The following is a 13,863-nucleotide window of genomic DNA, read 5'->3' on the forward strand; positions in this document are numbered from 1 at the left end:
GGACTGTTAGTAATCCTGGGTATAACTTCCATGCACAAGTACATGGTGGGTGACCACCCAGGTGTGAACCAACGTAAGCAGGGGTCGAGGTGTGGCGCCCACACCACATGGAGGAACGCCGCCCCTCTATGTTACCAGGCAGTACTAGGTGGCAGATGACTCTCATCAACCGGTGAAATACCACCACTTTGCTTATTGGAGGCTTGAAGTGGTGTAACCCATGTTTAGTCTCTAGTGCTAAGTTCCGGTCAACCCTTCCCATTCTCTTTCATAATGCAGTATGATTGATGACTTTTGAGGTTATGATGAACGTCGTGGCAAGATCCAATATTGCTTACATTTCGAGGGTACAGCTCTAAAACGGTGTTCGCAGGCCGGCCGATAGTTAGTACACTGGACCAAACCTATTGGTAACTCTCTAGGAGGCTTCCGGATCAGCTACTGTATAATCTTGCTACCTCTACTCTGCCAGATAGTGACTGGAGGGAGTCCGAGTAGTGTGTATGCAGGGAGCATTGTCAAGGCCACGTTATGTCAAGGATCTGGGTATATTCTTACCACGTGTACGCCATATCCAAAAATTTCATTACTTCATACAGCATGTCCCACCCACTTTTTCTTACTATTGAATACACCATGAATTGTCAAACTAATAGAGCAAGCTTATCTGCGAAAAGATCTAAACCTCCCAAGGACTTCCTAATTCATTTCACAAATATACGTGGTCTCAATTCTAATCTCAACGATGTCCATTTCCACTTGCAGTGTGCCAAACCCCATGTACTTTTTCTGACAGAATCTCAGTTATCAGTTGATTCAACTACTGCTCATCTAAGATGCCCAAATTATTCGCTGTACGATTCCTTTCGCCTCAAAGGTGGTACTTGTGCATATGTCCGTTCTGATGTTTCCCTGTCAGAGACTTGGCAATTTGGAATCTCCTCTCTTTGATCTTCTCTGGCTTAAAATCTCTCTACCTCATTGTGTCAAATTCATCTGTTGTCTCTACCGTTCTCCCAACTCCGCTAATCACTTGGAGCTCTTTGACTTCCTCTCTTTGCAACTTGACTTTCTCCAGTCCAACTTTCCTAACAGTGAGATAATTTTCCTTGGTGATTTTAATGTTCACAACTCCAGTTGGCTTCCGTTTTCTAGTCACACCGACCCAGCAGGTCGAGATGCTGCGACTTTTGCCATTACTAATGACCTAGCACAGATTGTTCATTTACCTACAAGAATAATGGACAATCCTAATCATACAGCCAATACGCTTGATCTTTTTCTCACAAACAACCCTTCTAAGTACACGGTCAAAGTGAGAGGTCCTTTAGGCACTTCAGATCACAACTTGGTGATTGTCTCTTCTCCAATGAAACCTTTATCTCATGGCTATTCCCAACCTCGTGTTGTTTGGCATTACAAGAATGCAAAATGGGATGACCTGCGAGACTTCTTTTCTTCTTTTCCTTGGTCGGATTACTATTTCAAAACTTCTAATGTCAACGTTTGCTCAGATCGTGTTAGTGAAATTATTCTTGCAGGAATTGAATCCTTTATCCCACACTCCACTTTAAAATTTCGTCCTTTATCTAAACCTTGGTTTTCCAACAAATGTGCTAAGGCTGTTCAAAAGAAGAATGTTGCATATCGTAATTGGCTTGTTTTTAATTCTTCAGTTTCATTTTCTGCCTACACCAAAGCTCGCAACAATTGTAAAGCAGTTATTAATCAGTCCAAACTGGAGTTTGAACAGGCTAAGAGTAGAAAACTTGCTTCTTGCCCTAATGGTAGCCGAGCATTCTGGTCTCTTGCGAAAGCTATTGGCCGCAACTTTTGCCCGTCTCTGCTCCCACCTCTGTTCAAACCAGATGGTTCTGTTGTCACTTGAACCAAGGATAAAGCTGACCTGCTAGCATCCCATTTTTCTTTCAGCTCATGTATTAATGATCTTGGTAAAACACCTACCACCATTCCCAACACGCTGCATTCAATGCCTCCTGTGGTCTTCCGTCAAAAGGATATCAGAAGGATTTTGATGAATCTTGATGCTAAGAAAGCTCCAGGTCCTGATGATATTTCTCCACTTGTTCTCAAAACCTGTGCTCCTGAACTTACGCCTATTCTTTGCCGCCTTTTTTCACTTTCTTATTCCAAAGGTGTTTTTCCTTCTGCTTGGAAATTTGCTCATATCCAGGCAGTTCCTAAAAAGGGTGACAAATCCCTCCCATCCAATTACGTCTACTCTTTCTAAAGTAATGGAGAAATCAAATTAACCACCAACTCTTAAACTACCTAGAAACCTCCTGTCTGATCAACGATCGCCAGTATGGATTCCGTCAGTGTCGATCCACTGGTGATATTCTGGCTTATGTTACCCATTTATAGACTAGTTCGATGGAAAATTTCGGTGAAACACAAGTTGCTCTTGACATCTCAAAGGCTTTTGATCGTGTTTGGCATAAAGGTTTTCTAAACAAGCTCCCATCTTATGGTTTGCCAACTGTTTTTAGTAATTGGTTATCCAGTTTTATCTCTGATCGCTCACTGAGGGTGATGGTAGATGGCTCTCTGTCTTCTAACTTCTCACTAATGCCGGTGTCCCCCAAGGTTCAGTTCTTTCCCCCACTCTTTTCCTCTTGTATATTAATGACCTTCTTCCATTGACTGGCAATCCTACCATAGTTTTGCCAATGACAGCACATTGCATTCCACTTTCCATTTTGAGAAACCTTGTCCTGCTCAATCAGCTTCAACTTCTCGAAAATCTGCTACCAATTCCTTAAATGCCGATCTTCAGGTAATTCTCCAGTGGGGCAAAGAAAACTTAGTTGATTTCAACCCTTCTAAAACTCAGTCTTGTCTTATATCTCTCAAAAAGGATTCTTCTGCTCCTATGCTTATCTTTAGGGACACTCCGATTTCTAGGCAAAATGATATATCTCTTTTGGGGATTATCCTGACTTCTAATCTCTCTTGGCACAAGCACATTACAAATACTGCTTCCTCTGCATCTAAAAAACTTGGTTTTCTCTTTTGCTCTCGGCGTTACTTTTCTTCCAAACAGCTGCTCACTCTGTATAAATCGCAAATCCGCCCTGCCATGGAATAGTGTTCCCACATCTGGGGTGGTGCCCCCAAAACCTCTCTCAGGCTTCTTGATTCCATTCAGAAGAGGGCAGTTAGGTTAATTAATGATTCATCTCTAACAGAGTCTCTCCACTCACTTTCTCATAGACGTACTGTTTCTGCTGCATGCCTCTTCTACAGATACTTCCATGGGCACTGTTCTTCTGAATTGGCTTCTATAATTCCCACTCTCTCTTTCAAAACAGTCCGAACACGTGCTGCCACCAGCCAACATCCATTTACTGTCCAACTTCAAACCCACAGAACCAACTTTTCATCTTCCTCATTTATTCATTCAACTGCCGTTTTCTGGAACAACCTTCCTTCATACGTATTTCCTGAAAATTACAATCTACAGAAGTTCAAGTCCAAGGTCAACAAATATCTTCTTTCGTCTTCTCAACCTCCAACCCAAGCACGGTACTAAGTACTATATGTTCTAATACCTCTCGTTTTTGGGGTTCACATAAAAAAAAAAAAAAAAAAAAAATTCTCTTCCACTTTGTTCTCAGTTATTACAAAATCACTTAGCTCCCTGTTAGCATTTGATAAACTTCTAGCATTCCTCTCATTGAATAATTCCTCATGTGTGAATGTAGATGCAAAATACTCATTCAGTTTATCAGCTACCTGAGCATGATCATCAATCATCCCATCTAGGTTAAGTGGTCCAATCTGATTCATCCCTTTCCTTCTAGAGTTTACATAAGTAAAGAACTCTTTGCTGTTTTTCTTTGCATCCTTTGGCAAAGTTTTATCGTAATCTGCTTTTGCCTGCCTAACCTCCTTTGTGACTTTATTACAGACTAGTTTATAACTGCCATAGGCTTCTTTGTCACCTGATACTTTATATGCATCCCATACATTCTTCTCTGCCATGAGCCTGATTAATTCATCTGACATCCATTTAGGCCTATATCTTGAACAATATTTCTTAGTTGGTATGAAAAGTCTAGTAGCCTCCAAAATTAAGTCCCAGGTAGAATTCAATGTTGGTAACATCCTCAGTTGATTCCACTGTATAGAATTTAAAAACTGTCTGAGACTTCTGTAGTCACCTTTACAAAAGCAAAAGCCCTTCCCTTTAGCCTTGATGGTAGTTACATCTTTAAGTAATTCCCACGTCAGTACATTGTGATCGCTGTCACCCTGCAAATTCTTAATACATGAAGAATCACTGCTGACAATCAGATCAAGAGTATTACTTCCTCTGGTTGTCTCTCGAACATGCTGCTGTAGAAAACAGTCATCCAATAAATTGACAAGTCTTGCTAGTGTGCGAGTGACCAAATTACAAGTTCCAGTTAATATCTGGAAAGTTAAAATCCCCCGTTATAAGACATTTACTGGCCCACTATTTCTCTGCACAATTGTTCATTGTATTCATCAGTTACTGGGCCTATAACACACACCTACTCTCCTTTTTCCTTTCCCAGTACTTATTTCACACCAAAAAGTCTCAACACTGCATTGTCCACTAACATCAATTGGATGCACTTTCTTAGATTTTGTGTTTCCTATAACTCCTCCTCCACCAGCATAACTCCTCCTCCTCCCTTCCTGTACACATCGTACTCCCCAAATTCCAATTCTGCACTGCTTATATCTATGCAACACCACGTCTCTGATATCCCAACAATATCTGCCTTTGATGTCTTGACTAGCACTTCAAGATCATCAAATTTATTAACTATACTCCTAGCATTGGTGTACACGCAAATATACATGCACCTGTTCCTACTCTTAGTTATCCTAACTCAGCCCATGTATTTAGTTATTCCACTATGACTCCCAGCAGTCTTGGAAATCTCCATTAAGTTGCTTTCCAGGCTGTTGCTCATTCTAACAGAAGCAGTGCAAGAATCACTTTTGCCTCTGCCTGTGACCACTGTTAAGCTTTTAGTCTGTGTATATCCCCCCCCCCATAGTCACCTTTACAAAAGCAGAAACCCTTCCCTTTACTCCTGATGGTGGTTACCTCTTTTGAGTAAATCCCACTTCAGCACACTGTGATCACTGCCACCTAGTGGTTCCCTTATCTGTGGATTCTTAAATGCATGAAGGATCACTACTGATAATCAGATCAAGAGTATTACTCCCTCTAGTTGCCTCCCGAACATGCTGCTTTAGAAAACAGTCATCCAATAAATCCACAAAAGCCTGGCTAGTGTGTGAGTGACCAACCCACAAATTCCAGTCAATCTCTGGGAAATTAAAATCCCCCATTATAAGGCACTCTGATTTACTGGTCCACTATTTCTCTGCACAACTGTTCATTGTATTCATCAGTCACTGGGTCTATAACACACACCTACTCTCATGTTTCCTTTCCCAGTGCTTATTTCACGCCAGACTCGACACTACATTATCCACCAACATCAATTAGATGCACTTTGTGTTTCTTAACTAACAGCATAACCCTCCTCCCTTCCTGTCCTGTCTAACTTTCTGTACACATTGTATTCCCCAAATTCAAATTCTGCACTGCTTATTTTAAAGTAGTTTTATATTTTATTGCAAAAAAGAAGAAAAAAAAAAAAAAAAAAAAAACACAACGCCAGAAGAAACTGTTACGAACTGTTACAACTGTGAAATAGAGAAGGGGGTCAAATCGAGTCAAAAAAATTCTCTGTCATAAATGTGGAAAGTCGGCAGCTAAGGTTATATTCAGTGAATAATTGAGCACCTGATCCCTAATAAGTGAAGTAGCATCAAAGTGTTACCTGCAAGTAGTCCAAATCAACCACCAGTAATCCAAAAAACACAGTATCATTACCCAAACAAGTAATAATGACAATGATACTTTTTAAATTTTTTGATACCTAAAATCAATAGTGAACATCATTTGGTAAGGACAAAAATGAGTAAATTATTATTTGTGAGTATTGATAAATGATGCAAGGAAGCAAATTTACACAGCATCAGCCAAACCACTTCATCTGTCTATCCCCTCTAATAATGTCTATTTCTTCCTTAAATTTATTCAAACTACCTGCTTTAATAACATCAGATTTGTTCCAACAATCAACAACTCTCTTGCTGAAAACAATGTTTGCACGTTTTTCCTGTAGCCATTGTTTATGTCCGTGTATGTGTGTTTGTCCAAGAAAGAGCAAGAAACCATCAATTTTACTCTGTCCATTTCAAACCCTAAACACTTCAATCAGGTCTCCTCGAGTGCCTAGTTTCCAAGCACTGCAATTTGCAGAAATAGTCTTTTGTGGCAAGAGTACCCTTTTGTGTTCTTGACTAATCTGGTGCTCTTCTGTGCACTCATTCCAAGAGATCCACATCTTCCTTCCTTAAAATGAGGCTTCCAGACCTGTATGCAGTAGTCAAGATGTGGTCTTACCATTGCTTTATACAATGAGATAATCACACCTCTTTTTCCCTACTGGCAAAGTTCCTGTATATCACTGACAGAACCCTATGAGCTATTCTAGCAGCCTCTCTTGCACTGCTCAGAGGACTTCATGTTGGACTGTACATTTACTCCACCACCTACTGTGGTAGCACCTAATTAGTATATTATTCTGGGATTACTACTGCTCATATGCAGTATTTGCATTTATCAATGTTAAACCTCTTCTCAGCCCATATGGACCTATGGAAATGGGAGGTCAAGAGTGCAGCATTCTGGTTTCTCACACACACACATTGGTAATGTCATATACAAACTTGATTATTAAAAATAACATTTTATTAGAAAGCATTCTGTTCCATAAAATGTTCCATTTCAGCTCCTGTACACCACAAAGGAACGTGACTATGGGCTCTTGGGAAATGTACATGGGCACAGGTATGCACATTATGAAATAGCGAGATACATATTATTGCTGTATATCTGGTGAATAAAGTAGTGTTATTACTACATTTAAGTATATTAGTTTAGTGCAAAACTATGGGCTCAAAGTAGCAGGAGTGATGTGGATCGGAGAAAAACTGAAAGAAATTCTCCTACAAATCACAGCCCAAGTTATACTACTTGTGCAATGTTTGCAGACTTTTGGGAACAGAACATAATACAGCCAAGGGGGACATCTTTGTGTGTGTGTGTGTGTGTGTGTGTGTGTGTGTGTGTGTGTGTGTGTGTGTGTGTGTGTGTGTGTTTATTGCATACAGTGTGAAAAAATCAAATGCTAATTGAGCATTGATGGGCATTTATGAGAGCTTGAAGAGTAGAGTGGATCCACTTGAAAGAATTAAAATGGGGACCCATCAAGCTCCCAGCAGCAACTCAAATGCCTAGGCTCATACTTGTGCATCAGACAACACAGCAGCAGCAGCAATCCCCAAGGCAGAATGCACTGATCTCAGAAGAGGTAGTTACTGTCGGTGACTCTACAGTCAGGGAAATGTATTGTGCAAGAAGGATAAGTGTAATAGGACCAAGATATATCTGCCAAGGACAAAAGTAGATGATATTGTAGAGCAGTTTTCATGTTTTAAGAGCACACAAAAGGTGCTTTGTTGTACTTCCACTGAATGTCATTACTAAGCACAAATGACATTAAGAGTAGGAGAACTGCGGACTTACTTAATAAGTACAGGAAACTGTTGAGAAAAAGTTGTAAGGATTAAAATTGAAACTGTCTGCAATTCTGCCTAGACATGATAGGAGGGAGTGTGTGGGGAGATCCTTGTCAATCAATTTGGCTCTGGAGAGATTGTGCAAGGCTCATGGGGAAGAGTTTTTCTCAATGTGGTCTATGCTTGTTAATAGGAGAAACAGTTTCTGAAGGAATGTAATAAACTCAAATAGAAAGAGCACAAGAATATTTGCCAATACTATCAAAACATTGTTAGGTGATTCAGAAAACTGCTAACTTGGAGAGGATACATAGACTAACAGATTAACAGCCACAGGCAGAGGTGAAAGCAACAATTCTTGCATTGCTTCTATTGGAACATGCACAGCCTGGAACTCAAAGTGTTAGGGATTTTAAGGCCTGACGTGAGTTGTGGAACAAGAAAATACATAGGCTGTGTTAGAGTAACTAAGAGTAAGAACAAGTGAATGTATACTTACATGTACACAAATCCTAGGAGCATAGTAAATAAATTTGATGAATTTGAAGTGCTGGTCAAGTCATCAAATGGACCCATTATGGGGACATCAGAGATGTGGTCTCAATCTCATATCAAGGATGAAGAATTTGAATATAGTGAGTACATTGTGTACAGAAAGGACACACAGGATAGGATGGGAGGGATTATGCCCTTAGTTAAGAATCACATAAAATCTAAGGCATGTGTGGCGAGTGGAACGTTGGATCAGTTTGGTATTACATAAGCACTGGGAAAGCAAAAATGAGGATAACAGTGTATTATAGGCATGATGACTCTATTCAGTACAACGAACAACTGTACAGAGAAATAGAGTAGGCCAGTAAATCAGAATGTCATATAATGGAGGATTTTAACTTTCCGGATATTGACTGGAACTTGTGGGTTGGTCATTCACATACTAGTAAGACTTCTGGATTTATTGTATGACTGTTTTCTATAGCAACATATTAGAGAGGCAACAAGGGAGAGTAATATTCTTGATCTGATTATGAGCAATGATTATTCATGCATTAAGAATCTGCTGGTAAAAGACCCACTGTGTGGCATCGATCACATTGTACGAATACAAAATTTAATTAAAGACATAACTACTCTTAAGGGTAAGGGAAAGACTTGCTTTCTTAAGGGTGACTACAGTGATCTCAGACAGTTTTTAAATTCTATACAGTGGGACCAACTGATGATGTTAATATCAACAAATTCTAAATGGGAAGCGTTCAAGGAATTCATTAATCTTTGAAGCCTACTATGCTTTCCATACCAACTAAGAAATACTGTTCAAGGTTTAGGCCATAATGGATGTCAGATGAACTAATGAGACTTGTGGTAGAGAAGAAAAATGCATTGGATGCATATAAATTATCAAGCGATACAGAAGCTTATGGTAAATATAAACTAGTCTGTAATCAAGTCACAAAGAAGGTTAAACAAGCTAAGAAAGATTAAGAGAAGCCTCTGGCAAACAATGCAAAGAAAAGCAGCAACACTTCTTTACTTATATTAACAGTAGAAGGAAAGGGTTGAATGATACTGGCCCACTTGATATCAATGGGTTAACTGTTGGTGATCCTGCTTGGGTTGCTGAAAAATTGAGTGGGTATTTTGCATTCATAAGAGGAATTTGTTAGGGAATGGGGATGCCAGAAATTTATAAAACTGTAACAGAGAACTAAATGATTTTGTTATAACTGAAAGGATACCAGAACAGAAGTTGTTGATGTTAAACATAAAAAGGCACCAGGAGTGGATGGTGTCTATCCATATTAAGGGAGGCAGCAAAGGAGGTAAGCAAACTCTTAGTCATAATTATTAGAACATCCATGGATTCAGGGGAGGTCCCTATGGGCTGGAGATGTGCAAATATATTCCCGATTCACAAAGGGGAATCAAAAGGTGACATGAGTAATTAGACCTGTCAGCTTTAAGTCTATCCCCAGGAAAATAATGGAGTCACTGGTTAAAGAGGTAATGCAGCATCATCAGGAAGGCTAATTGATACTTTTGCACATACTAGAGCAATGAGATACTTTTGTACAAACTGGGGCAATGAGACATTAATGACAAGTTACTGCTATGGATAAAGGGTTGGTTGAATGGGAGAAGACAGAGTGGTTATCAATGGGCACTGCTTTTCGTGGACTAATATTTTTAGTGGAGTTACCTAGCACTCATTACTGGGCCCGTTTTCAATATTTATTAATGTTACTAATGAAGATATAAGAGGCTTAATGTCTAAGTTTGCAGATGATACAAAGCTTTGCAGGGTGAGCTACTGCAATAAGATCTAGGAAAATTAGACAGATGGGTTCAGAAATGACAACTGAAGTTTAACATTGACAAATGCAAAGTACTGTATATGATTAGCAGTAATCCCAGAGTAACATACCATGTTTTACTACACTCAGGGTAATGGAAAAGGAAAAAGACCTGGTGGTAACTGTGCAGTCAGGCTGCCAGGACATTTCATGGGTTTTGTCAGTGACATACAAGAATTTTGACAGCAGGGATAAGGAGCTGATTATCCCATTGTATAAGGCAATGGTCAGGCCACATACTTGAGTACTGCATACAGGTCTGGCGGCTTCATTTTAGGAAGGATGTAGAGCTCCTGGAACAGATACAGGGAAGGGCAATGAGATTGGTGAGGGAACAAAGATGATCTTGCCAAAAAAGGCTTTAGTTCTGCAAATTGTACCATCTGGAAACTAGGCACCTGTGAGGTGATTTGATTGAGGTGTTTAAGGCTTTGAATGGATTGAGCAAACTCAATGCTGGTGAGGTTCTTCCTCTTGCTCAGGCTACACACAAGGCAGCATAAATTCAAATTGAAGATGGTTGCAGAATAGAGGTGCAGAAGTTTGTCTTTAGCCAACAGGTGGCTGATTGCTGGACCAAATTCCATCTGTTGTTGTGGTAGTGGATTGCTTGAATAATTTCAAGGAAGAAGTAGACAACCTATTGGATCGGATTGATAAATGATATGGGAAGGGTTTTTTTTTTTTTTTTTTGGCTGATGCTGTATAAGCTTGCTTTTTTGCATAATTTGCTACTACTAATACTAATTAAAATTCTCTGAATAGGCCCACTTGATATCAATGGTCTCTACTAACAACCTATAAACATTGGAAGCCAGAACATTTTGTAAAAAATCTGAAAACAGAGCGAATCTCACGTCTGGCACGATTTCAAGAGGCATGCTCAACATGTATTGAGCAACTCATTGCATTCACATTAACAAAACCAGTACACTGTGTGTGTGTTAGCTAATGCTGCATGTGTTACACATGTTAACTAATGATACTGTATTACAGCGTTAACTAATAATATTTGTATTACACATAGTATTAACTAACACATATAAGGATGCTGCATGCATTGAGTCTACTTTCTGGACATGCCTTGTATAATGTGTATACTATTTTGACTTTGCTGAATGCATTCAAAACCTTTTGTCCTTTACTTTCCCCATGTGGACACAAAATAAAAATATGTGACTGCCTGTCTACATTTTCTCCAAGTCCGTTAATAACCTGTCTTACTAAATTCTGACTGCTATTCTTGCACAACACATCATATAATAGTTTGCATCCCTCAAATTAAGATGTTGATATGACCAGCATATCTGGATGGAGTTTTATCACAAATATACCAACTGCTGGATAAGATTTTTTTTTTAAATATTGGCAACTTTGAAGAACTTGAACTTCAGCAACATACTTTAACAAAGACTGTGTATTCTTAAGTTAAAAGCATGTACCAAATATGATTCATGGATTTATTTTATTTAATTATCTTACCTATTTAGAATGATAAATTTCTGGTCTAAAAGAACACAAAAAACTCGTAGTAATTTGAAAGTTCTAAAATGATGCGTGAAAGCCAATATAATTCCATTTCAACAAATTCAGGTATATAACGTGTAAATTGTGCAAACCAAAAAATGTTGAGATAAAACTACACCATCAGGAGAAAATGATTGATCTGGTAACATCGAATAAGAAAACTGCTCGCTATTTAATGGATTTATTCTTTTATTAAAATAAAAATTCAGGTCAAATCTAAAAAAAGCAAGTCAAATTAACATGTAGAATTACTGGCGTAATTTAACATATTTGCACTGCCATCATCGATGTTTTCATTTATGCAATCAGTTTATTTCCAAATAAATTCGTCGACGATGATAAATACATTCCTGTACAAAAGTCTACTAAGACACTTGTCAAAATATAAGATCATATTATGATAGTACATTATGTTGATATAGGAAGAACTCAGCCACCTATGTTTTTTATTATTGTTTTCTTGCATTCATTCTGAATACAGCTTGAAAGAAAACCCATGAATTTTAATTGAAAACAGCGACTTACCTTCAACTAAAAATTCGTAAACAAACACTAATGCAACACCAACAGACACACTTGGCCAGCTTACAGTAACCCTCACCAGGCAGACAACGAAAATAACAGGAAAGGCAATAGCCAATATCTGGCACTATACACAGACGTTCATCTTACAAGGTCTATCTGTATGTTTCGGAAGCACTAACGGTAAGCATTTTAACTCAAAAAACGTTGCTAATGACATTAGATTTACAATACAGCACTTTGAAAAACACACTAATTGAATTCACAACAATACCAAAAACTCATAATGTCGACATCCCTTAAAATCTTATTCGGAACTGATTCACTGTCACTAACAGAAAAATGAGTACACAGCGCACTCCCGTGGAGACCGCATTTCGAAGTCACGCTAACATTTCAGAGTGGTCAATTTGAACCATTGGTTCTCAAAGTTTTTGTTTTTTACACTAAAATTAGTCTTCAAGGAATGAGGAAAACAAATAACAAACAGAATCAATAGATAGGCTTAGAATTCTTTTAGTTTGTTTTGCACTGCCATTTTAGCATTTAACAATTATAAATGAAACAGTGCATCGCGATTACTAAAATTTGGCCTACATTTCTGAGATGGAAGCTAAAATAAAAACTACACACTGACTCAATGCAGACTTAGAAAGCATAGAGAAAGGGAGATTGTATTGCAGAATCATCCCCGTACTAAATATTCGTTCTGCATCTTTTAGCTAGATGCTAAACGCAATAAATCCACTGCTCGAAAAAATTAATAGTACGTGTCGAAAACGTAGTAGTAGCAGTAGTAGTGGCATGTGATGCAAGAAAGCAAATCTATGAGCTTATGCAGCATCAGCCAAAAAAAAAAAAAAAAAAAAATCACACCATTCCCTCCAAATGCCTGTCCAGTTCCTCCTTAAATTTATTCAACCTATCAACTTCCACAACAACAGATGGAAGTTTGTTCCAGCAATTAACCACCCGCTGGCTAAAGGCAAATTTCCGCACATCTAATCTACATCTGTCTTTTCTTAATTTGAATTTATGCCCCCTTAGGTTCGTAATCTGAACAAGTGGAAGGATCCCATCAGAATTCAGCATGCTCAACCCATTCAAGGCCTTATACACCTCAATCAGATCGCCTCACAAAGTGCCTAGTCTCCAGATGTTCCAATTTGCAGAATTTAAGCCTCTCTTGGTTAGAGGATCCCTTCATTCCCCCCTCACCAATCTTGTTGCCCTTCTCTGTACACACACAAGCAAATCTACATCCTGCCTAAAATGAGGCCTCCAGACCTGTACGCAGTACTCAAGGCGTGGCCTGACCATTGCCTTATACAGAGGGATAATCACCTCCTTTCCCTGCTAGCAAAATTCCTATATATCATTCACAAAACCGCATGACCTGCCCTGGCAGCCTGTCTGCATTGCTCAGAAAACTTCATATCTGCCTGCACAATTACTCCCAGCTCTTTTTCATTTTCTACCACCTTAAGTGTAGTACCACACAGTTGGTACGTTTCTCTGGGGTTACTTCTACCCATATGCCGTACTTTGGATTTGTCAAGGTTAAACTTCAGTTGCCACTTCTTAGCCCATCTGCCCAAATTATCTAGATCCTGTTGCAGTAGCACACTGCCATTACTGTCATTAACAACCCTGCCAACCTTTGTATCATCTGCGAACTTCGACATTAAGCCTGATATACCTTCATCAATATCATTGATAAATATACAAAACAACAGTGGACCCAACACCGAACCCTGTGGGACTCCACTAATAACATTAGTCCAAGAAGAGCAGCACTCATTGA

The 13,863-nt window shown here is 38.9% G+C and overlaps 1 protein-coding gene across 2 annotated transcripts in view; it reads right to left on the reverse strand.

The window, feature by feature from the left end:
* LOC150075335 (inactive rhomboid protein 1-like) overlaps positions 1–12,332 on the reverse strand; it is a 332,829-nt gene extending 320,497 nt beyond the window's left edge. For both annotated transcript variants that reach the window (XM_090389103.1, XM_090389102.1), the window contains exon 1: positions 12,063–12,332. The gene's annotated coding sequence lies outside the window, so the exon portion shown is untranslated. The remainder of the gene's footprint in view (positions 1–12,062) is intronic.
* Positions 12,333–13,863: the final 1,531 nt, after the last annotated feature.

This window comes from Mastigoproctus giganteus, chromosome 14, assembly GCF_048544385.1.
Source record: "Mastigoproctus giganteus isolate SK-2022 chromosome 14, ASM4854438v1, whole genome shotgun sequence".
Taxonomy (NCBI): Eukaryota; Metazoa; Arthropoda; class Arachnida; order Uropygi; family Thelyphonidae; genus Mastigoproctus; species Mastigoproctus giganteus.